The sequence below is a fragment of the Bacillus rossius genome, chromosome 1 (assembly GCF_032445375.1).
Source record: "Bacillus rossius redtenbacheri isolate Brsri chromosome 1, Brsri_v3, whole genome shotgun sequence".
In the NCBI taxonomy this organism is placed as follows: domain Eukaryota; kingdom Metazoa; phylum Arthropoda; class Insecta; order Phasmatodea; family Bacillidae; genus Bacillus; species Bacillus rossius.
In genome coordinates, this window is record NC_086330.1 from 191,047,872 (window position 1) to 191,070,270 (window position 22,399).

The 22,399-nt window shown below is 36.9% G+C and overlaps 1 protein-coding gene and 1 long non-coding RNA gene across 2 annotated transcripts in view; one reads left to right on the plus strand and one right to left on the minus strand.

Annotated features, from left to right (window-relative positions):
- The window catches only part of LOC134527172 (importin-11-like), a 251,035-nt gene that overhangs the window by 130,693 nt on the left and 97,943 nt on the right, over positions 1-22,399 (minus strand). The window lies entirely within an intron of this gene.
- The window catches only part of LOC134527173 (uncharacterized), a 36,899-nt gene continuing 35,211 nt past the window's right edge, over positions 20,712-22,399 (plus strand). Inside the window, exons 1-2 of the long non-coding RNA XR_010074117.1 lie at positions 20,712-20,836; positions 21,548-21,709. This is a non-coding gene — a long non-coding RNA (uncharacterized LOC134527173). The remainder of the gene's footprint in view (positions 20,837-21,547; positions 21,710-22,399) is intronic.

The following is a 22,399-nucleotide window of genomic DNA, read 5'->3' on the forward strand; positions in this document are numbered from 1 at the left end:
GTTTAAGCTAAACAATTCCTGGTTACCCACACATAAGTTTAAGTCCAAGTCCTGCTGACATACACTAAAGTTCAAGTACAGAGAAGTAGTTAGCTGAAAAATATTACTGATAGCTTATACAAATGTTCAAGTACAGAGAAGTAGTTAGCTGAAAAATATTCCTGCTAGCTTATACAAAAGTTTAAGTACAGAGAAACAGTTAGTCGAAAATCCAAAGCTGAAAAAAATATTCCTGCTAGCATACATAAAAGTTAAAGTATACAGAAAAAATTAGCTAATAACCTAAAAGAAGTTTAAGCTGATAACCTACAAAAAAGTTTAAGCTGAGAAACATATCGAAACATGTAGCATACCTCAGAAAATGGTGCAGTGGAGCTGTAGAAGGCGATGTAGTGTTGGCGGTAGGAATCGTGGTAGCAGCGAAACTCACACACGAACTAACTCACTCAAACTCCAAACTCACAATGAAACTCCGACCCTCTAATCCTGTCCTTTTATAGTCGCGGACCTCCCAATACAGCCAATAGGAACAGAGTATTTTTACCGAACCTACCAATAGGAATGTAGTGTGTGGAGGCGAAGTACCTTTGTCTTCGGAAAAACCCAGCATGACTCATGCGCAGGTCGTGGCAGGTCTATGAGAGGTGTGGAGCAGATACGCTACCACTGGTGAGTCGGGTAAAACCACTAATGACCTAGGTGATAAGGCGGCGAGGCACTGCATGCATCGTGACTCATCACTCAGGAATGTCGTCTCGGAGTGCTGAGGGGGGCCCGAACAATATATGTGACCGTGCATGTCGTAGCAGGTCCATTAGTCCGCGACTTTGTGGCGCCATGAGGTGCTCAGGAATGTCTGAGCCTGCCACACACAGCTCGTCAACAGTCCAAGCACTCGAGCTGCAGTCATGACGCACATGCTACAAAAGGTCTGCGACTTTGTGGTGCCAGCTGACACTCGAGCAGCTAAATACTCATTATAGATATGTAAGGAAATAAATAAATCAGGTAAGTTTAATACATTTATTAAAAGTAAGAACACATTACAAAACTAAAACATTAAAAATTTATTCTACATTTATTATCTCCAACATTCTTTTAAATATATTTTGCATTTCATTGCGTACAATCAGTTGAACATCCGCAGTATGCAGGGCTGCTGGTTCGAGACCGAAGAAAGTACTTGTAGTTTTCAAATTGTTTTTAGCAGGCTTGCGAGGATTTTTTTCTTTCTGGTACACTTTTCGCACGTTGGAAATTTGTTCTTTCGTGGTTTGAATACCAATTTCACTCGTAGTAATACAGTTTGTTGCAGGATTGTAGAATTGTATAGTAGCACATTCAGGCGAATGAAGAGGTAGTCTTTCTTGATTCTTGGCGAACTCAATTACTTGATCGATAGAACTCGGTAGTACAGTTTTTTCCCTCATGTAAAACACGGGGCACTGTCCGTAAATTTGACAGCTAACAATATTTTGACAATGTTCGTATGAATTCAAGTCATCGGAAACTATAGTATGAAATAGTCCGTCACATGTCTCCGTATAGCTTTTTAAGTCCCCGCCATTCCAGTAAGAGTAGCTTACCTGGGATAAAGCTTGTTTCACACTGACGTACGGATTAGCAGGATGAAACGTCTGCATTCTGAGGCTTCCAAACTCGTACTGACCGGCTTTTTACATATACTACCGATCGGCTTTTACATATAACCGGTTAAAACCTGTCTGTATGACTCATCGCTTAAAAATATATGCAAACAGTCGGCGAATGCATTCACAGAAACCATGATAGTGGTGATGACAGTTACAATCACAATTAATTTCTGTAGAACTTGTTTCTGTATTAGATACATTATCTAAAGTATTAATATTAAAAACAGGACATTTTGAAGAATCACACGTTTTAGTTTCAAATATTTTTATTACCGATTTCTCTCCATGTAAATAACCAACATGACAGCCATCTTTACACTGTTCGGAGAACACAACATATCCGTCCGAACTATAAGTAATGGTTTTATGACCCTTTAATAAAATCACATAATCCATGCCCTCACTGTAGCGCAACATTTTACGTACTGAGACATTATTATGTAATACACATTATTTTAAATAATTTCATGTAGTTTCTTGCACCATCCACGACTGTGCGGTGTTGAAGGTGTGTCTTGTTCAGGCCTGTCATTGTCGAAACACTCGGTGCACGGCAGGCAATCCACTATGTTCGGATCATTTTTCAAATTTGTAGACAAGTAGTCGAATACCCACTTTATTTGATTGGCTGCATACACCAGCAAAAATTCTTTAGGTAAGTAGGGTAGTTCTTCTGTCTTGTCGAGTTCAGTAAGCATACCGCACTTCCCAAATGCTAGAATGGCAGACATTGTTTTTTCGTAGCACATTTTTTGTCGTTGCACAATCAGGTTAGTCTGACACATCCATGGAATTGTCGGAACTGGAATCGTCCTCGTTGTCAGAAACAGCCCAAGTCGGCTTATCGGCCAGCCATTCGTCCAAAGCTTTCGAGTTACACTCTGCACACTGCAACCTCTTTTTACGCCGTTGACATTCATGTAATTTATCGGCATATTTCACAACAAGGTATGCAAGTGGCGGGCAGCAAAACTCGCTTTGTAGGTCGACAATATTAACACTATTTACAGTACCTCGACAAATTTTCTGCAGCCAGAACTTCTGTTGACGGTCAGCCGCGTAGATCGTACCACTTAGTAGATTTCTTACAGTGTTACCGATCTTGCGGAATGGAAGTTCACCTTGACACCAGCGAAGCCCATGTTGAGTGCAGGATAGTCGAATGTTGGTTTTCTTGCATCGTTGATGAAGGTAGTTCCAGTCGTATGGTGGCTTAAATGTTTTTACTGTAGTCACACCATCTTTACCCGTAAATGCAAGTTCTTTAAGAACGAACCCGTTCTGGGAGTTCAGCCCTTGCACGTTACACGTCATTCTGATACTGACTCATACGTTTTGAATTCGCTTCCTTATATAACCACGGAACTATTTTTTTTTTGGCACCATTTCCACAGAACCCATGTATTCATCCGTGAGCTTGTTTCAACCTGCCCACAGTATTCTTTTCGAAGTTGTGCAAGCGAGGGACAGTCAAACTGCTTCTGAATATCTATTATGTTAATTTCCGGTTTACAGTACTTATTTAACAGGCGTTTTTGTTCGATCCCCGACACATGTACATCACCAAATAAAATCTTATTGAAATAGTTTTTAATTTCTTCATGTGGAATATCGCCATCGTCCCATCTGAGGCCATGAAAATTTTTCGTAAGCCATTGGTTTGTAGACTTTGATTTTTTGTCCAAGTCGTTCCATTCAAATGGAGGTTTGAATACACAGGTAATTGAATTTCCGTTGCTGTAAGTTACACTAAGTTCTTTCACTACAATACCAAACTGGGACTGGAAGGCTTGTATGTTACAGTACATGCTCGCTCGGGTGTTTAGACACGACTGATGTAATCACACTAATATTTTAACCATTTTATCCCTCGAGTTATTTGTGGCTAAACGATCGTGGATTATGAGAGCATAAGCTTTAGTGTCTCTAGGAATATTTTCAGAGGCTGTAATTTCGATCCTACAGTCAATTATATTTGAGTTAATACGATCGTCTTGTGCGGAAACATCAAAAACTATAAGGGGTGCCATGTTCTTATATTTTTCCGGGTCAAGTGTAGCAGATGCTTGTCTACCAAAATATGCTTGTTGAAATCTTGAATACATTTGATACGCCATTAGGAACAAACCATTATTAAAATTAGCATTTAAATCCAAGTAGGGATATGCCTGAGAATTGAGAAACACTTTAACATTTTTTATATTAACGTGGTCGAAAATAGACTTATCGGCTGTTATCGTGTTTTCCCTCTCTTTCTGAAAACCTAATATAATGAATCGCGGTCTCTCTGATCCAAACGTAGATTTCACGTTCCAGTTTATACTTTGTGACTGAGGTAAACTCGGATAGCTTTCCAGCGACCACGATCTAAAAGCAATTTCAATATCTTTCCCCTTTTCTACAAACTTTAGCAGTCTTATTCGTTCTTGAGTTTTAACCTCCAAATGTGGCATCATCCACTCGATTGTTAATAATGATAAAATCATATTTTCTGGATTTTCTTCAGCTGCTAGTACGGCATTATTCCATGTATTTGCAAGAGAAAATACTAGTTCTTGCTTCGAGTTTATTATGATGTGTTTGTAGTCGTCTGCGAATCCTAGGATTGTGGCTAGCGGTATGCAAATTTCAAATCTACCACCTTCGTACACAGCTACTTTGAAATTTTCTTCGATACCCCAACCCGACATCTTTGCTACAGACAATTCATTCCTCGTAAGATTTAAATAATTCTTTATAGTACTTGTAATTCCGGGATCCCTGACAGAATCAAGTTCGATCCCATTTAAATTATATGATATTTTAGAAAATAGGTGTAGAACACCATTTCGAATGATTCGTGTAGTTGTCGGGTGTTGACCATTACTCTTTAAAAGCACACCTCTTATTCGAATGAAAGACTGACTCGGAAGAGTATACACATCTTCGTTCTGAATAGTTATTATAACTTCGGAAGATTGTAAATACGGTCCTGAAATATAAGGAGAGTAGCTATGTATCTCCGACTTTGTGATTGAATCATCAAAGCTAACTCCCTCATTAAGATTGAGGATTTCTGACTCCATACTTGCTTACTTTATATCCTAGACCGCGTAGAAAGGTCTGATTAGTAGTTGTTAACCCTCTGACCTTCTTTCGCAAACTAACTATTTTCTTAATTATGTTCGCGCTTTTATACTTTCTGTTAAAATTAATTCCCATCTTTCTTCAAGTGCAGTCTCAAAGTAATCTGTTCTCCTCTAAAATGTATTGGTTTTCCGTTTTGATCTACGAGCTGAACTGTTATTTCACTGACTGACTTAACTATCACCGGAATATAGATTGCAGTTTTTGGTATTTCAATCAAACGGTAGCCTGGAGGAACATTTATTCCAAACTCGTGTATCGTTGTAGTTGGTTTACCGTTTAAAAAGGAAGACCCCACCAAATTGCAATTTACTCGAACAACATTTACTGGTAAAATATTTACTGAATTAATAGATTCGTGAACTTTCCCCGACTCGTATATTCTAGGCTCAAAGCCAAAAAGCGATCCTATGCTACTGTGACCTTCAAAATCTATATCGCAACTGCTAACTAAAATACTTTTCATGGTATTTATATTCCCGGTAAGAATTATTGTTTCATTCGGTTGTAAAATATTTTTTAAGTAATCTTCAATATCGCTAATTTCGTAACATCCAACGGGTATTTTTATTTCTTTAAAATTGTTTTCATCAGACTGTCTGTATCTGAAAACATTATTCGTTTCGTCGACATTAGCTATAGAATTAAAAGTTTGTAAATCCGTCAGCGCAACTGACCAGTTTCCGTACAGTTGTATTGGTGGAAAGAATATAGAACTTAATTCGCTGCTCGTGCCAGACAATATCGCCGTAATACTCATGTTTGTAACTAACTGACTAATAAATTTACATGCAGCTGTTTATATACTTTTTTACACGTGAAAAGTTTTACCTGTAGAGTTTTCAAAGTATCACAGCACTCTAGGAAATAAAGTAGCAAGCTGTGGTTGCAGAAAGTTGTTAGAGAGGTCGTTAAATAACCTCCTGGCGTGTCACAGCTCGTCGGGGAACGTGTGCGTATTTCGTGTACGTCAGAGTTGCGGAATGCGCACCCCAGTTTGCGGAGACTATCATTAGTCGCGCAGATGTTTCACGTAAGGTTTGGTGACGACACACTGGTGACTGTCTGCGGCTGCTGCATGAAATATTTCACGAATATTTCGACAGAAATATTAAGCATAGTTTTCCACAAATTTCAGAGTTAAAATTTTGTTCCCTATTGTAATTGTATGATATTTTTACGCCTTTTAAATAAATTACGAGTTCTCTTGGAGGCTTTAAATCCCCGAAACTATCAAAGTAAATTACTTTTTTACCTCGTTTCACATATGCCGTCCAGTGAGTACCTTCGTTACTTTTACTATCTAAATTAACAATCGAGGATTCGTTAACATTAGGTTTTAATGGAAGTCCATCTCTCATAAACACACCTCTAAAGTTCTTGATTTTTAGTTTATGGGCGTATTTTATTAATTCCGCGTTTGATAATGCGCGAGTCGATATTGAATTTATTACTTCTTGTTTTTTCGCGGTTTTTTCTTTATTTTTCCGCCTCCTTTTGTATATGGACGTAGAAACATTCCCTGTCCGTTTTTTGAACCTACAGCCAGTGCCTCCATCTTCTCGTTGTGACGTCTGGCTTCTTCCAAGTTTTTTTTATTGGTCTTTGCCGAATTAATTGCCCTAACTACTCCGCTTCCTGCACCGACCAACCCGGCCAGTGCGGCAATAGCGGGGAGAAATGGTAAGAATCCGCCCTTCTTGACTCGTTTCTTATTATTTTTTTTGACTTTTCGTTTTCTCTTGAGTCCCATACCAAGTTTCACTTTTGAATTCATGATTTTCGAAACAGCAAATGAAGCTAGCCTTTCGCCTAGTTTAGTATCGCCTGCCTTGTACAAATTCTCCGCTGCCTGCGATAGGATTTTGTCAGCCTCGTGCCGGTCTTTTAAATCAACGCTTTTACTATATGCAACGTCGTGGTTTTTACAAAAATTATCGAGTCTGTTTACACCTTTATCTCCTCGCCTAAGTCTCTTAGCTAATTTCGTGCCCGGGCCACAGTAGTTATAACCTGGAATGTGTAATTCGAATGGTAGTTTGTTTATCAAACTATTAACTAATCCGCCACCAAGTTTAGACTTACTCTCACAAGTCATTGAAGCTTACTGAAGGGAAACATATAAATACAGGTCCTTATATACCTGTGTTGATCAGTTGCAAACTAATTGTTGAAGTAGTTACATCACCTGAGTCAGAATGTTTTACTTGTGTAAATACTGTAAGAAATGTTTTGGTTTAAAACAGAATGCTTCCCATCATGAAAAACACGTGTGTTTAAAGAATTATTCGTACCGCATGTTTCGATGTCCTAAATGTTACCGCGAATTCAAGAGAGTTAGTAACTTGCGAAAACATAGTATTACTTGTACGGATAAGCAAAATCAGTGTAGTATTTCTGACACTCATGTCTCAAATACTAATCATCATATTTCAAACATTGATGAAGTAATAACTGAAAGTTTAGGGTGCGGTATGAAAATTATAAAACCTAATTTAACTTTACCTGTGAAAATATCAGAAGTCGACAAAAGATATAGTAGTGCTCTACATTGTAGACATGGCAGCTTACTTCCAAATACTGTAAGATGTATCATTGCAGGGCCCTCTGGGTGCGGGAAAACGTGTGTGCTCATGAGCTTGCTAGAACATCCGAATGGTTTACGTTTTCAAAACATTTACATTTACTCGAAATCCTTACAACAGCCTAAATATGTACGGCTCGGTTACATACTAAAATCTATTGATGGTATTGGTTCTATCCTTATAGCGATAACGATGCAATCATTCCCCCCGAAGAAGCTAAACATAACTCTGTTTTTATTTTTGACGATGTGGCTAGCGAAAAGCAGGGAAATATTCAAAGATACTTTTCAATGGGTCGACACTCGCACGTAGATTGCATATACTTGTGTCAAACATACTCCAGAATACCGAAACATCTTCTAAGAGATAATGCGAACATTATTATTCTATTCAAAATGGATGACCTCAATCTTAAACATGCGTACGAAGATCACATTTCGAGCGATATGACATTTAACGAGTTTAAACAAATGTGTTCTGTGTGCTGGAACGATAGGTTCGGTTTCATCTCGATTTTTAAAGATTTTCCGCTATATAATGGACGTTTCAGAAGGCAGTTGGATCAGTATATCGTTAGAGATGACTGACTCCATAAGTAAGTTCGGGCATAGTGCCATGAAACGTACGCGTGAAAAATGTAATATTACAGAAATGCGTGATGGGAACTTGTCGGTAAATGGTAAAATTTTACGTAATTTAGGACAGCCTGCACTTTCTACAGATGCTAGCACAAAAAAGTATGTGCAGGAAATAAACTCACAAACATTGCAAAGTCTGAAACTATTTGTGGACTCTGTAAGTGAAAAACAAAATGAAAATTTTGAGCGTTTATTTACTAACATAAAAAACGCGTTTGATGAAATTCTTAACAGCAAACTAGCAATTGTGTTGGATGATGTGAATGAGAAAATTTTGGCTCTGAGTCATGATGATGAGTTATTTAGGCATTGTGAACACATACGCGAATCTTTACTTAAACAAAGTGAGGGAATTAAACTGGTAGTTGAAAAAAGTTGTACTAATTTACATAAACAGTTCCTGACCGAAACGAATGCTCGTATGGATAGATTAGAAGAACATATAGTTATTAAACCTTTACAAGATCCTGAAACTTTACCACAAAAGGGGAGAAAGCCGGTTTCATAAAGGTATATAAATACGTGATGATGGAGTTAACCGTCATTTTATTAACATGTCTGAATCAGCGAAAGAGCTGCATGACATAATCAAAAGTATTCGTGATAAATACTTACTCGCGAAGAAGGAAAAGTTAGGGTGTGATATTGTTAATGAAAGAATATTCGAACCGATTACTTCACGACTAGATAATTTAAAACATGAAAATGTTTCTCCTACACTTGTTAAATCTGAAAATATTTCTTCTGAAGCGAAAGAAAAGAATCCTGCTAAATCTTACCGTAGAAAGCGACGTATCATACATGTAAACGAAGAAGATGTACCGATTTCATATTTACTACAGCATAAAAAATTACGTTCCTCAGAAGTTGAGCCAGAAACTATTGCTTCTACTTACTTGTCTTCATACTCGTCACGCAAAGGAGATCCTATTTATGGTGTTTTTAAACGTAGCAAAAAGTGGTACATGGGTAAATTGGAAGTACATTTTTTACCTGGTGATGTCATACAATTAGGCGGATTTACCACGGCTGGGACACCTGGACTCTATAATTTGCTGTTTCTTAGGGATCCTCAGCGATATACAAATACAGATTTAGAACAATATAAGCTAATGTTAAAAACTACAAGCGCTCATTACAAAAACAACTGTTCGAAAACTAACTTGTTTAAAGATGAGCATCATATAAAGTATGAAATTATATCTAAACTGTTCCCTGAAGTAGGTGTTTCAACAGGATCCGGTTTAGTTAGTAAATTATTTGATAATAAAAAACTGTCATACATATTTTGGAATAATCCTAATGAACTTGTAGATCGGCTTCGCTTGCTGCTTGCTTCTAAAGAAGCAGGGAATACTTCGCATCAAAACGAAATAATATCCATACTTGAAGAATTACAGGAAGACGGATACATCTCGAAATGAGTCGTCGAGCTATCGCAAAAGAATTACATAAGCCGGCGCGACGTACTTTTCCTAGACGAAGTGTTCTGACATTAGGGCTTTTAGACTTATTTCAAGCGGATTTGGTTGAAATGATTCCTTATTCTAAAGTGAATGGTGGGTACAAGTATCTGCTTACTGTTATAGACGTCTATTCTAAACGAGCGTGGGCAGAGCCTGTTAAGAGTAAAAACTCGAATGATGTAATGTTAGCCATGGAACATGTTTTTAAATTAAGTTCAACACCTAAGAACTTACAGACTGATAACGGAAAAGAATTCTATAATAGTAAATTCCAGGCTCTTATGAAAAAACATGCAATAAACCATTATTCCACATTCACCGAGATAAAAGCAGGGGTAGTAGAACGTTTCAATCGCACTTTAAAGGAAGCCATGTGGAGGGAGTTCACAGCAAAAGGAAGTTATAAGTGGATTGATATGTTACCGGCATTATTAAATGACTGTAACAACAGAAAACATCGAACAATCGGTATGACCCCGGCTGATGTAAAAGATGATTCACTCCTTAAAACTGTCTATTCTAACATAAATAAACTAGAGGTAAAAAAACCTAAAGCACAAATTGGAGAATTTGTGCGCATTTCAAAATATAAACATACTTTTGAAAAAGGGTATACACCTAACTGGTCTACAGAAATATTCCGTGTTGTTAAAATACGTAATTACCGTCCGAGATGTTACTACTTGGAAGATTTACGAGGTTCAGCGATACGCGGTGGATTCTACGAGGAAGAAATTCAACCTACCAAGTACCCGAATGATTATTTGGTAGAGAAAGTGCTGAGACGAAAAGATGATAGGCTGTTTGTAAAGTGGTTAGGATTTGATAAATCTGAAAACGGTTGGATAAAAAATACTGATGTTTTAATGTAATGTGTTGTAAATAATTTATGTTTAATAAATGAAAGTTGTAAATAAATAACTTTGTTTTATTTATTTCCGTACTGTTTTAAACTTTTTCTTTAGCGTCGGAGCACTTGTGGGTGGTACTTAGGAGGCTAGGATCGTGTGGTGACAGGCCCGGGCTATTAGGGTCGGGGAGGGTAGGGGTGTAGGGGGTAGGTACGTCAGAGGCTGTACGTCACGGGGGAGCGCGTGCTTGGACAGGGCTGTCAAGGAGGGTGGGGAAGGGATAGCATAAATACCGTAGACGGCTGGAAGCACGCTTTAGTTTGCTGCAGGATACTGGTCTTTTCACGGTAGTGATTTTGCGCACAGCTGGGGGAGCGTGGAGGAGGGTGAAATAATCACCATTTATAGCGACGGGGAGGAGGACTATGGCACCATAAGTGAGGAGACCTATCTCCACAATTGGGCTGCCATCGAGCAGTGCCGACGTCAAGGTCGCCGCTGGACACGGGAGGATCCGTGGGGGCAGACTCCTGAGCGGGACCGCTCACCTCTGGACCTCTCGTCAGCGCGGACTGCTCGACTGGTTTTTGGACCACCACCACCCCTCATCCCGATTGTTGTTGTCGGTCGGCACCCCACTACAGAGGGGTCTGGGGTGTGTGAACCACCACCGCCACCCCTCACCCCGATTGCTGTCGGGCAGCAGCCTCCTCCTACAGAGGAGACAACACCGTTGGCTACACCCCACCTGGATGGGAGACTGACACCGCTTATGGAGATTGCCAGCCGCCGCCCGCCGCCAACATCAGCGGTGTCAACACCGCCACCGACATCGCCGCCGCCAACTCCAAGTTCTGCTAGAACCCCTACCACACTGTCGCAGTGTGGGTGGGGCACACCTTCGGAGAGTGACTGCAGGCAAGTGATCGAGTGTGGGTGTGCCGGGCTGGGCGAGAGACTAGCCCTGATGGAAGAGGGCTTCAACGCCCGGTACGACAGCCTAGAACATATACTGGGTAACCTGAGCGTGGAGGTACGACTCCTCAATATATTTTTGCGTGAGCGATTTGGAGGAAAATAAGTTTCTGATGTAAATATTTTTGAGATGTGTTTTTGTGTTAAATAAATTCTTTTCATTTATTTTTTTCTTTGAATTTATGTTTCAAGTTAACTGTTTATTGTTTCCAAGGTATTAACATGCGAGAGTTAGTGAAAAAATGTACACAAACATTAATATATCTGCTTCCATGCAGCTTTTAAAACACGTGTACGCAAACATGGTCTTGGTTTGAAAAGTGAAATGATATTATACGCAGACATTAAAGATATCTGCTTCCATGCAGCTTTTAAAACACGTGTACGCAAACATGGTCTTGGTTTTAAAAGTGAAATTGAACGCAGACATTAAAAATATCTGCTTCCATGCAGCTTTTAATCACGAGTACGCAAACATGGACTTGGTTTGAAAAGTGAAATGATATTATACGCAGACATTAAAGATATCTGCTTCCATGCAGCTTTTAAACACGAGTACGCAAACATGGACTTGGTTTGAAAAGTGAAATGATATTATACGCAGACATTAAAAATATCTGCTTCCATGCAGCTTTTAAACATGTGTACGCAAACATGAGAAGAGAATATTACTTGTGAGTTAGGACTCTGAAACATTTCTGGCCCCGCTAAGATGGAGTAATAAATGTTTTTTAATTATCATTACTTTAACTAACGCATCCACAACGATAGTATTGATAATATATATTTTAGTTAAAACCTGTAAATGATTATGCCTTTAAGAAAAAATGGTGGTTACAACAACAAAATGACTGGATTTTTGTGGATTTTGTCTATAAGGTTCATAACAACATTGGTACGGGATAGAAAGTCGGCCTTACATACACTAAGGTGCTTTAGGATGGTGATGACATCATCGGATGAAATCAATATGGCGGAATCCAGGATGGCTGCCTCCAGCAGACGATAATGGTTTAGATTATTGTTTTTATAATAAATTTATTTTAAAAGATGGTGGTGTTACGAAAAATTGCGACAGGGATGAGTGGGGTGTTCGATGATGTAATCGTAATGTAGAAGAGTGGGGCGCTCGATGATGTAAACGTAATGTATAGGAGTGTGGTGCTAGATAATTGTAACATTTAATTAAAATTAAATTATTAATTTTTATTTTTTTTAATTAAAATCGGATAATAAATAAGGATTTTCAAGATGGCGGACATGACGTCATAATAAGGTGGAATGTTCTAGAAAACAAAATGGTCGTCGGGGTCAAAGGTTAAAGTCAAATCCAAGATGGCCGCCGGAAGTGACGTAATCCAAGATGGCGGCCGGAAGTGATGTAATCCAAGATGGCGGCCGGAAGTGACGTAATCCAAGATGGCGGTCGGAAGTGACGTAATCCAAGATGGCGGCCGGAAGTGACGTAATCCAAGATGGCGGCCGCGGATCCCCGGATCCCCAGCCATCAGCCACTGTCCCAGGACATACCAAATACACCTACTCAGTTAGTATCGCGTCTCGCGACGAAGCAACGCGTTGTGTCCGGTGACTCGTTACAGTTATAATTTTGACAAACAAATTATATATTAAGATACGGGATTTTATTTTCTACATTTATTTAATTACGCACATATAAAATATGGAAGTTATAACACCGAAAAGAAATTATATCGGTAGGCTACGCGGGAGGGAGCGCAAGATTGTGTTGAATGTGAGTATTTTTCAAAAACTATGAGTGTGTGCAATGCAATTAAGGAATCTTACCATTCTTCTGGTCAGCTCTGTGCTACTCTTATGGAAGGGGTATCAATTAGCGGTAGTGATAGTGATTAAAAGGTATGTGATGTTATTAATTTCTTAATCAAGTTAACGTTACATTTATCGTATAAATTCCTATGAATGAAATGTGTGAAAAAATTCTTGTTGTAAGTTAAAGTTAAAAAAAATTCCTTATCTGCACAGCCTAAAGGCGCAGGAAGATTTTGAAGATTATATTTCTTTACATTAGAACAAAAAAGGATTTTTATATCCTTAAACCCATATTTTTTTCTTCCCCTTGCAGTAATGGTTGTTACAAAATATATTTTAATCGAATCTTGAACATAATATGTAAAATGTATGAAATAAATACGAAGGAATTTAATAGCGATGGTGGTACAAAATTTTGAATTATTTTTCTATCCTTCTCAACACCAAGCATCTTATCAAACATTGTTTTTGACAAAGTTTTGGAAAATAATTATGATATTTACAAACAATTTAAACAGATTTGATAAGGTGTCTACTAAGGCAGTTACGTTTTTTTTTGTCCGGTGAAATTTTTTTTCGAACCCATGCAGTTATGGCTGGTCGTAGCAAAAATTTATTTAGAAAATATTTTTTGGCATTAGGTACTCCGAGTTATCATACGTTAAAACAGATGCGATATTATTCATATTATGGGAGTTGCTATTTTTCTGTTTTTCAAAAAATCTCCATTTCGACCCAATTGTTCGGATTTTTCCCATAACTACTCGACAGAGAATTTCCATTACCGTATTTTATTTATCATTTTGGACATGACTTGTCCAAAAATACGGCATTTATCGGGCCAATGAAAATGTGATTATATATATGGGTTTTTTAGAACATAAAAGAAAACTATAAGAAATTTTCGTCTACAATAGGTAGTTTTTATTTGAAATTTACATAAAAGTGGCATTATTACAAAATTACATGTGTAATAGTATAAAATATTATAAATTACGATATGATTTCTTAAAATGCTTCTTGTTCGATCCGAATTACAAGGACACACATCTCCTGAAATTCGTAATGTGTTAGAGATTTGGCAACAGCGCGCGCCATAAGCCGTGTACTGCAATCTAAGAGTGGGACGGGCTATAGAATAGAATTACTGGGTACTGTTAGTATGTCATTTGGTTTGGGGTAAAAAAATGAAGGAGATGTCCCCTTTGGCTGTAAAAAGTTAACTGTAAATTAATTTTCACAATTTTTTTAAAGAATATAAGCAAGCCACCATGATTTGTCGTAAACTACTGTAACATATCCAGAGTCAATTTTCTGTAAATCTGTAGGTGTTAAGTAATCAACTTTTGTTACAATTTCTGTCATACTTTGTGCACTTGATGAGAATGACTTTGTGAGAAGACGATTTTCAGAAATCGGTATAAAAGTATGCAGTTTGTGAGTACCTTCAATTGCTTTTGAATTGTTGAATCTCGGTAAAAGTTTATTTTCAGCTGCATCGTAATCAGCTGTGCAGTATTCAAAGTCTATACCCGGAATATTGTGATTGGCAAACTCAAAAAGTAACTTTGGTGTAAGTATTTGGTCATTGTATGGTCTTTGTAAACTAGCTTTGGAAGCTAGTATTTTAACTGTGCCACCTAATCCATCGCAGGCACTCTTGCCGTGTGATGTAGCGAAGAACTGCCATTTTGCTTTTACTTGAAAATCATTCTTGTGTAGGCACAAGTTTAAAAATTTTTTTCTATTTTTATACTGCGCAGCACTGCCATCAGAAAAGTAAGTGATTTTTCTTAGTTCAAATGGTAGTGTATCTTTCAGTATTTGTATAATTTTTCTTTGAAAAGCATAGAATGCTATTGTATTGTGTTGCAAACACTCTGAAATGAACACATTCTCCGCATGTCTTAGTTTTTCTTGCCACTTATAATATACAATAAATGGGTGCAGTGTGGCTTAGCTGCTCGTCCAGTGATATGATTGTACTTCGTCCTGCAATACAAATGAATAATTTTCTGCAAAGTCACAGTTAACGATAACCTCACCTTCCGCCAGATTTTCCTTACATTCTAAGTAGCAATCTTTCTGTTGTAATGCAAGAAATGAATGGGTTTTCAGTTTTAAGAGACTTTCTATAAAATCTTCTATGAAATCATCAATTTCTTTTACAACTGTTTCCATCATACATCTGTCTATTGTCACCCATTGCTTGTATGTTACCTCATAAATTACCTCGTTTTTAAATATCTCAGCCAATGCTTCTTTCAGGTATGCTGTCCCTGGACACTTGATGCATTCATTCATGTAACAATGGGGGGCTGGAGGGTTACACATAATTTTTGCTAGAAAAGTGTGATATGTTTTAAGAGGTAATCCATCTAAATAAAAATTGTTTATCCCTGAACCAGCTATCATCAATTTGACATTTTGATACACAGTACACACACATACTGTATGAGTTCCACTTTTACCAGCTAAAATACAATTTTTATGTCTTAACTCACAAAATTTTGAGAATCCAATTAGTTGAGTTTGATGTTTTTCTTTAAAAGCTTGATAAATTTCATTTAAGTTAGCTAATACTAAACGCTTTTGCACTTGAATTTTCAATCCTTTGTTCCTGATTGTAACGCAATCTTTTTTACCAGGCATAATTCTACTTATGTCATCCTCTTGATAAAAATCTTTAACAAGCTGTGCAGTATCTTCACTTAATGTTTTGCCAGGCTTTGGGTTCGGAGTTGAAAGAACTCCCTTTTCACATACTAATTTTTTTACAGCGCGAGCCATATAATTAGTGACACCAAACTCTTCTTCAATTTTTTTACATGTCCAACTTTCGGGTAACACGGATAAAATAGTCATTTTTTCACTTCGCTTAGTTGTTTGGGCAAATTTTTTTTGAATTGTTCAATAGTTTCAGACTCACATTTTTCTTCTTTGTTTCCTTCTTTACTTTCTTTCTTAGAAGAAATGAATTTGTTATCCAAGCTTGTCACTATTTTTTCTATTTTTTTTTTGTGGAGTAATTTTCTACCCCAAGTTTTTTCTTTTTTATGGGACATTCACCAATAAGTTCCAGTGATTTATTTAAGTAATGTATCGATGCTCCTGAGTCAGTAAATGAGTCATCATCAATGTCATCCTTTTGACTCTTACCAGCTACATTACCATCCATCTGTTCTGATATTTTAAGTTCATTATACACTTTTTTCCTACATTTGTTACATATTTTCGTACCCATTTTAATGTCTGTATTTAAAGAACACATACTATCTGTCACATTTCTGAGAGATTTTTTTCTCCAATTTCAGATGGTTTTGTTCCTTGTATGGGTTACCGGTACAACATTTAACATTATAAATACACCAGTTATTTTTTTGATGTTTGTTTGCCATTTTTAGGAATTAAAAATAAATATTTAGCTTTATAACAAATGCTAATAATAGTTCACTCTATATAAATAACAGTCTTGACACTTTGAAAGAAGTGTGCACACAAATAATTTACATTCAACACATTACAAATATGTAGACAACCATAAAGTTCACAGTCCTACAACAACTGACTGGGATAAACAAGAGAGCCACAGAAATGTACAGGTTATGTTGGGAATCATTTTCACAGTGAAAGCAACATTAAAAAAAAAAATTATATAGCTATTCTTACAAACACATTAAAACTTACAATTTGTATATTAATAAAACATTTTGATGGCTTCAGTACAAAATGTATACATTCTGATTATTCAGTAATAAAACTTAGATTATATTTGCATTTAAAAAACCTAATATTAAATGCTCATTCTTTGGTGACATTTATCAGCAAATTTGGTTAAGCACTATTAAGACAATATTTTTTTTTTTAGATGAGTCCATTGTTGGTCCATTATGAAACTTTGCATATAGGTAGCTTATTAGTATACAAATAACATATGTTTTTCTAAAAATAAAATAAAAGGGGTGTTTTTGATATTTCTAAAAAAATATTTTTTACTTGTTTTGAAAAAAATGGAAGTTGATGGAAAACAGTCATGTTATATATCAGGTTAAAGCCCATTAAAACCCGAAGAGAATAAACAAGTTTGAGCTTTCAAGACCTAATAGTTTTGAAGTAATAAAATTTTTACTGTTTCCAAATATTGAAAAAAATATGATTTTTTACTTTTTTGAATGGCTATTACTCAAAAACTACCAGCCCAAAAAATTTAAAATTTTGTATTTTTCAACTGTTCCATGATACAACAAGTGTACCAAAAACTAACAAAATCTGAAATGGTAAGGTTCAGAGCACTGGTTGATTTCACATGGATTGACCCTATATATTAATACAGTGGAAGGCACTGAAGTTGAATGAAGTTGTATAGTAAAAGGTATTGAAAATGAAAAAAATATTTTATTAAAAATGATAAAAATCACTGTATAAATGATTTAACATACTGCAATTTGTATAGTTTTCCATTAATATTTTTAATTCGGCTTACCAAACAAATGTTCTCAGTTTAGTTTCAAAGTCCTTCATAAATACTTGATTTCTTAAAAGCCAGTAAAATAATAAAATCTATTTTGCGAGAGAGTATATTTTAATGGTTTGACAATAGTCTTTTTTGAATTTCACCAATTCAGTGTACCCAACCTTTGCTTTTGTGTTCACCTAATATATGAATTAATATAAAATTAACCAATGGTTTTTTCTGAGACATTAATTTTATTTTTTACTAGTTAATACCAGACAAGTGAGACTTGGTGCTACAAATATACTAAAAATCGGAAAAAGATTCTTACTTTCTATAGTTATTACCAAGTATTCTGTGAAATGGCATTGCTGTAGTTTACCACTATAACGGTAGCAATGTTAGGTTAGGTACATTACACATAGTGTAAAGTTGTTAAAATGGTTGTTAAGTTGAAGTTAACTACATTAAAAATACCTACTGTGAAATTTTGTTAATGTTTGGTTAAGTACATTAAAATTACTATAGGCTAATATGTGGACGTCTGGTTAGATTAGGTTAGTTAAATAGTACAGTATTAGGTAATTTGGTAAAAGTTCTCTATCACGTATCTAAGTTTATCCCTTAATACTGATGGCATGATCCTGTATTCATTGGATCTGTAGTACATGATGGTTGCCATTTTAATTTGGTACTTTGAAAGATCCTGTACATATTAAAACTTGTGTTATAACATTGAATTATGATCGTAAGTTAAAATACAAATAAAAAATTTCCTCAAGACCTGACATAATTAGTTTGTATTGATGTTAAGTTTAGTTTTGGCCAGGATATTTTGATGTACTAAATTAAAGAAATTAGCATCATGGATCACAGGATAAATATATGCAGGATCATTCGACCAGGATAAAGGAAAATAATTTTATACGTGTTACGGAACAGTTACATACTTGTAATTCATAACCGGCGGTTCATCGATTTCACAGTATTTTTAATGTTGGATGAGTTCACAGTGTTTTGAATGTAGCAAACCCAACCATACAGCTGAGACTGAGACCCTGTGACTATAACGTGACGGGTGGCCATGATGATGGGGGAGTGGGAAGGGGGGGGGGGGGGGGGGGGGGTTCATCCAGTGAGGTGACGTACCTGTGTAAAAAGAGCATTTGGTCTTACAGTAGCTACCGCACAATGACTAGGGCCTGGAATTTTGCGAAAATTCGCGCGAAAACACGAAAAGTGTACCATTACAGTAAAATCCCACCGATGCGACTCCCCTCTGATTCGTCCATTCCGTTTATACGACCTTTTTTTTGAGAAACCGTGAAAAATTTGAGCAGAGAAAGTTGAAAATTTGAGTAAACTCTGCTGAAAATCAAGTATGTTACACTTTGTTGGGCGCTATGTGTTCACGTTTATCTTGGCGAGAGCTGTACTGTAAGCAGGCAGGCATACGAAAGACGGCTAAAAATAGATTCCACCCCTCTAGACTGTCCACGCGGCAGTGTCTAGCTGAGCTCGGCGCGTCTACTATCGCACGAAAAGCCGTCTCAGCTGTCATGTTATCTTACCCGCCCGCATGAAAAACCGCTGTGATAGCTTCTGCGAGAGCGTAAGAAACTCGTCCGGCCAGGCTGGCGGTAGCGGCGGCTTGACGTCATACATGACGTGACGCTTACCTCTCCCATCCCCTGCTAATTCTTCAAGGCTCATCCTTACCAGAGCCACAAACCATGTAAAAACACCCCCCCCTTCCTTTCTCAACTAACATTTCAACACATTCCCTCCCTTATTTCAACCTTCTGCGTAAGAAACTGTCAGCATCCTCATCCCCTCCCACACCGCGTGTGACAAAAGCCAGGTTGTATAGTCCATTCTCGGTAAAATAAATATTTTTATGGGCTTATACGACTGTCCTTCGCCGTTACTAATACTTTATAAGTTTAAGTTATTATGATATAATTTGTTTATTAGTCACACAGCAGTTTCTGCTGAAAAATCACTAATACTTCGAATTTTATTGAATAGAAAAATTTAGCAGGGCCGTAAATATATTTATTTTACTGCATAGTTACTTTTCCATCTGCATTCCCACGAGTTTTTTTTCTTTTTTTTTTACGCTGTGAAGGGACTTGGAAAAGATAATTGCTTGAGCTGTCAAAATAAACACCACTGACGGCAAGGGTGGGAGCGCATCCTGTCGGTCTGTCGCTGTGATTATCTACTCCAAAAACATGTCACAGCATTTCAGGATAGCATTGTTCTTATATCTTTCGTTTATAGCCGAATGTTTTCTACCTGATCCACACAAGTTCCTTCGCCACGTTGTGAACGAAAATAACCACCAGCCGGCTAGCATAGCCGAACTCGCATGACTCGAATTCACTTAGCGCGAGTATTTATCGGAACCCATTGTTCGGGGTATGCGAGTCCGAGGTGTAATATGAATTTAAAAAGTTGTCTTTTTTACACCATAGACTATTTGAATATGAAATCTATGTGAACAAAGGCGATTTTTTATGTATTTGGATATATTTGGGGGGGGAGGGGAAATTGGCCCGAATTCTCTATTGCGACCATTCCGTTTATAAGTCCGTTTTTCCCGAAACCGTGAGGGGTCGCATCAGCGAGATTCTACTGTATTTGCAGATCACTAATACTCACACAAGGTCAAAGTATCATTTAACCCAAGTCTTGTGTTTCAGCATAATTACCTTATTTTTACATAAGCCGTGTTTGTGTATGGTTTTCTTGCTCAAGATTGATCTCGGGTATAGTTCGGACTAAGTTTCTTCTCTTTGTGCGCCGGGGTTTGTTCAAGTGGCAACCCCTTGTTCCTCCACTCCATTATGCCAATACCGTATTTATTGAATGCAAGCAAACTCAAACTTTTACACTCTACGAAAAATAAAAATAATATGATGCAGAATTCTAAACTACCGTGCACACTTGGCCGGATATGAGAACGCGTTTATTGTATTTTGCGAAAAGTGTATAAAATAATATATCAAAGAAAATAATAACCTAATATCTTGTATTTATCCAAGTTGTGTCATATATGGTAAAATGTAAACAAAACAAACCGGGTTTGTCCAGGTTAGCCAACATAGCTTCTACTAACTTCTCATGTAAGCGAATGCTTCCTTAACGAAGATCATACATTTCCCAGACTGTGAGAAGTTTTGTTTTGTGTAAAGCTAAACACACATGTTAGTGGCTAACGAATTTATCTTACCGTAGTTGTTTATTTTGTGTAACTTCGTAAATAGCAAGAGAATAAGCAAATAATGATTTTGCAGGTACGAAATTAGTCTGTGCAGCGAGACTGGGAGTGTGCGGGCATGCGTGACTATCATGCAGCCAGCATCTGTTGTTGACGTCACGAGCCGCGACAGCGTTTCCAACGTAGTGGCATTCCACTGCTGATATTTATTCGCGCGCCAAGTTTAGTTGATTGTTTTCGTAACAGCCTGTATGTAGTATGTTGCAACATATTTCTGTCTAGAGTTTGAAAATGCCGAATAATACTTTGAGTGCTCGAGACCGAGCATATCAGTATGTATCAGAAACATGGGTTTTATTGTACTGACAATAGCACAGTGATGTGCAAATTATGCAACTGTAAAGTTTCATGGGAAAGAAAAGATTCCATTGACAAACACCTAAAGTCGGCTAAGCATGTGGCATCGGCAGCCAAAAAAAAGAAAATTTGTAGTTGCAAACATCTATAGCAACGTGTCCGTATTGTGTAACTGTTTTGGATTTAATTGACTGTTATTATGCATATTAGTCTATTCCTAGTATACATGGATTGTTTATTAAATATGTAAACTATTATATTCAATAACTGCACAACTTAGTCAACATTTAAAATACCGGTAAAATTTCCATTGCATAATGAAAATACCGACTTTAAACCACCACTTTTCTAATTTGAAAGTACCGCTTTTTGCATACTGAAAACACCAACATTTTCCAGGCCCTAACGATGACACATTCTTGGTTTACAGATTGTGTTGATGCGAAGGTATTCGAAGCAAGCTAGAGTTCACTTGGTCAGGAGACTGTTGCGAAGAGCTGCAGTCTTCAGTAAGAAGAATGGAACTGAAGAAGCCAAGAAAAAATTAAAGAGAAAGGCTGACCGTCTGATTGAAGAAATTTTGGTTCTGAAAGTAAGAAATTGATAGTTTATTATATCTTGCAAGTTAGTGTTTGCATTTGTAGTCACCTCACTTTGCTGGTAATTTGTAGGTGTATGCATATGTGTGTAGGTTTATTAATGCCAAAGTTAGAGCCGTTATTATTTTACACGAGTGTTGATTGTAATGTAAAATAACATTTTCATACATTGAGTGTGAGTACTAAGTAATCAGCTTAAAAAAAAGTAGTTGTATCTTATTTGTACAGTTGAAAAACATATTAGTACTGACCTCTTTGTCTTAAAATAGGCTCATAATAAATTTGTTTCCACAAAATTTCATGCTATAATTAAATTAAGAAGATTTTGTGGAATCTGTGATCATAATACTGAAACAGTCGACCAGAGTTTAAACCGAATTTGTAAACACTGAACCCTCCTAGGAACAATATACATTCCGAGCAGCTTCCAATCTGTGCAGGAAAGGAAAGCAAGTCAATATACTCAGTTCTGATACAGAGAGCATAGTAGGTAAGAGGAGGATGTGCCAAAAAAAGAATTTATAAATCAAATGTATAACATTAACCACTATTAAATTTGGGCAGATTTATTTCAAGTAATGAAAAATTATTACTGTTATAATTTACAACATTGATAACAACACCCACAGGCCAAGATATACAAAGTATTAAAAAAATTATTATACTTAAGAAACAATAATGCT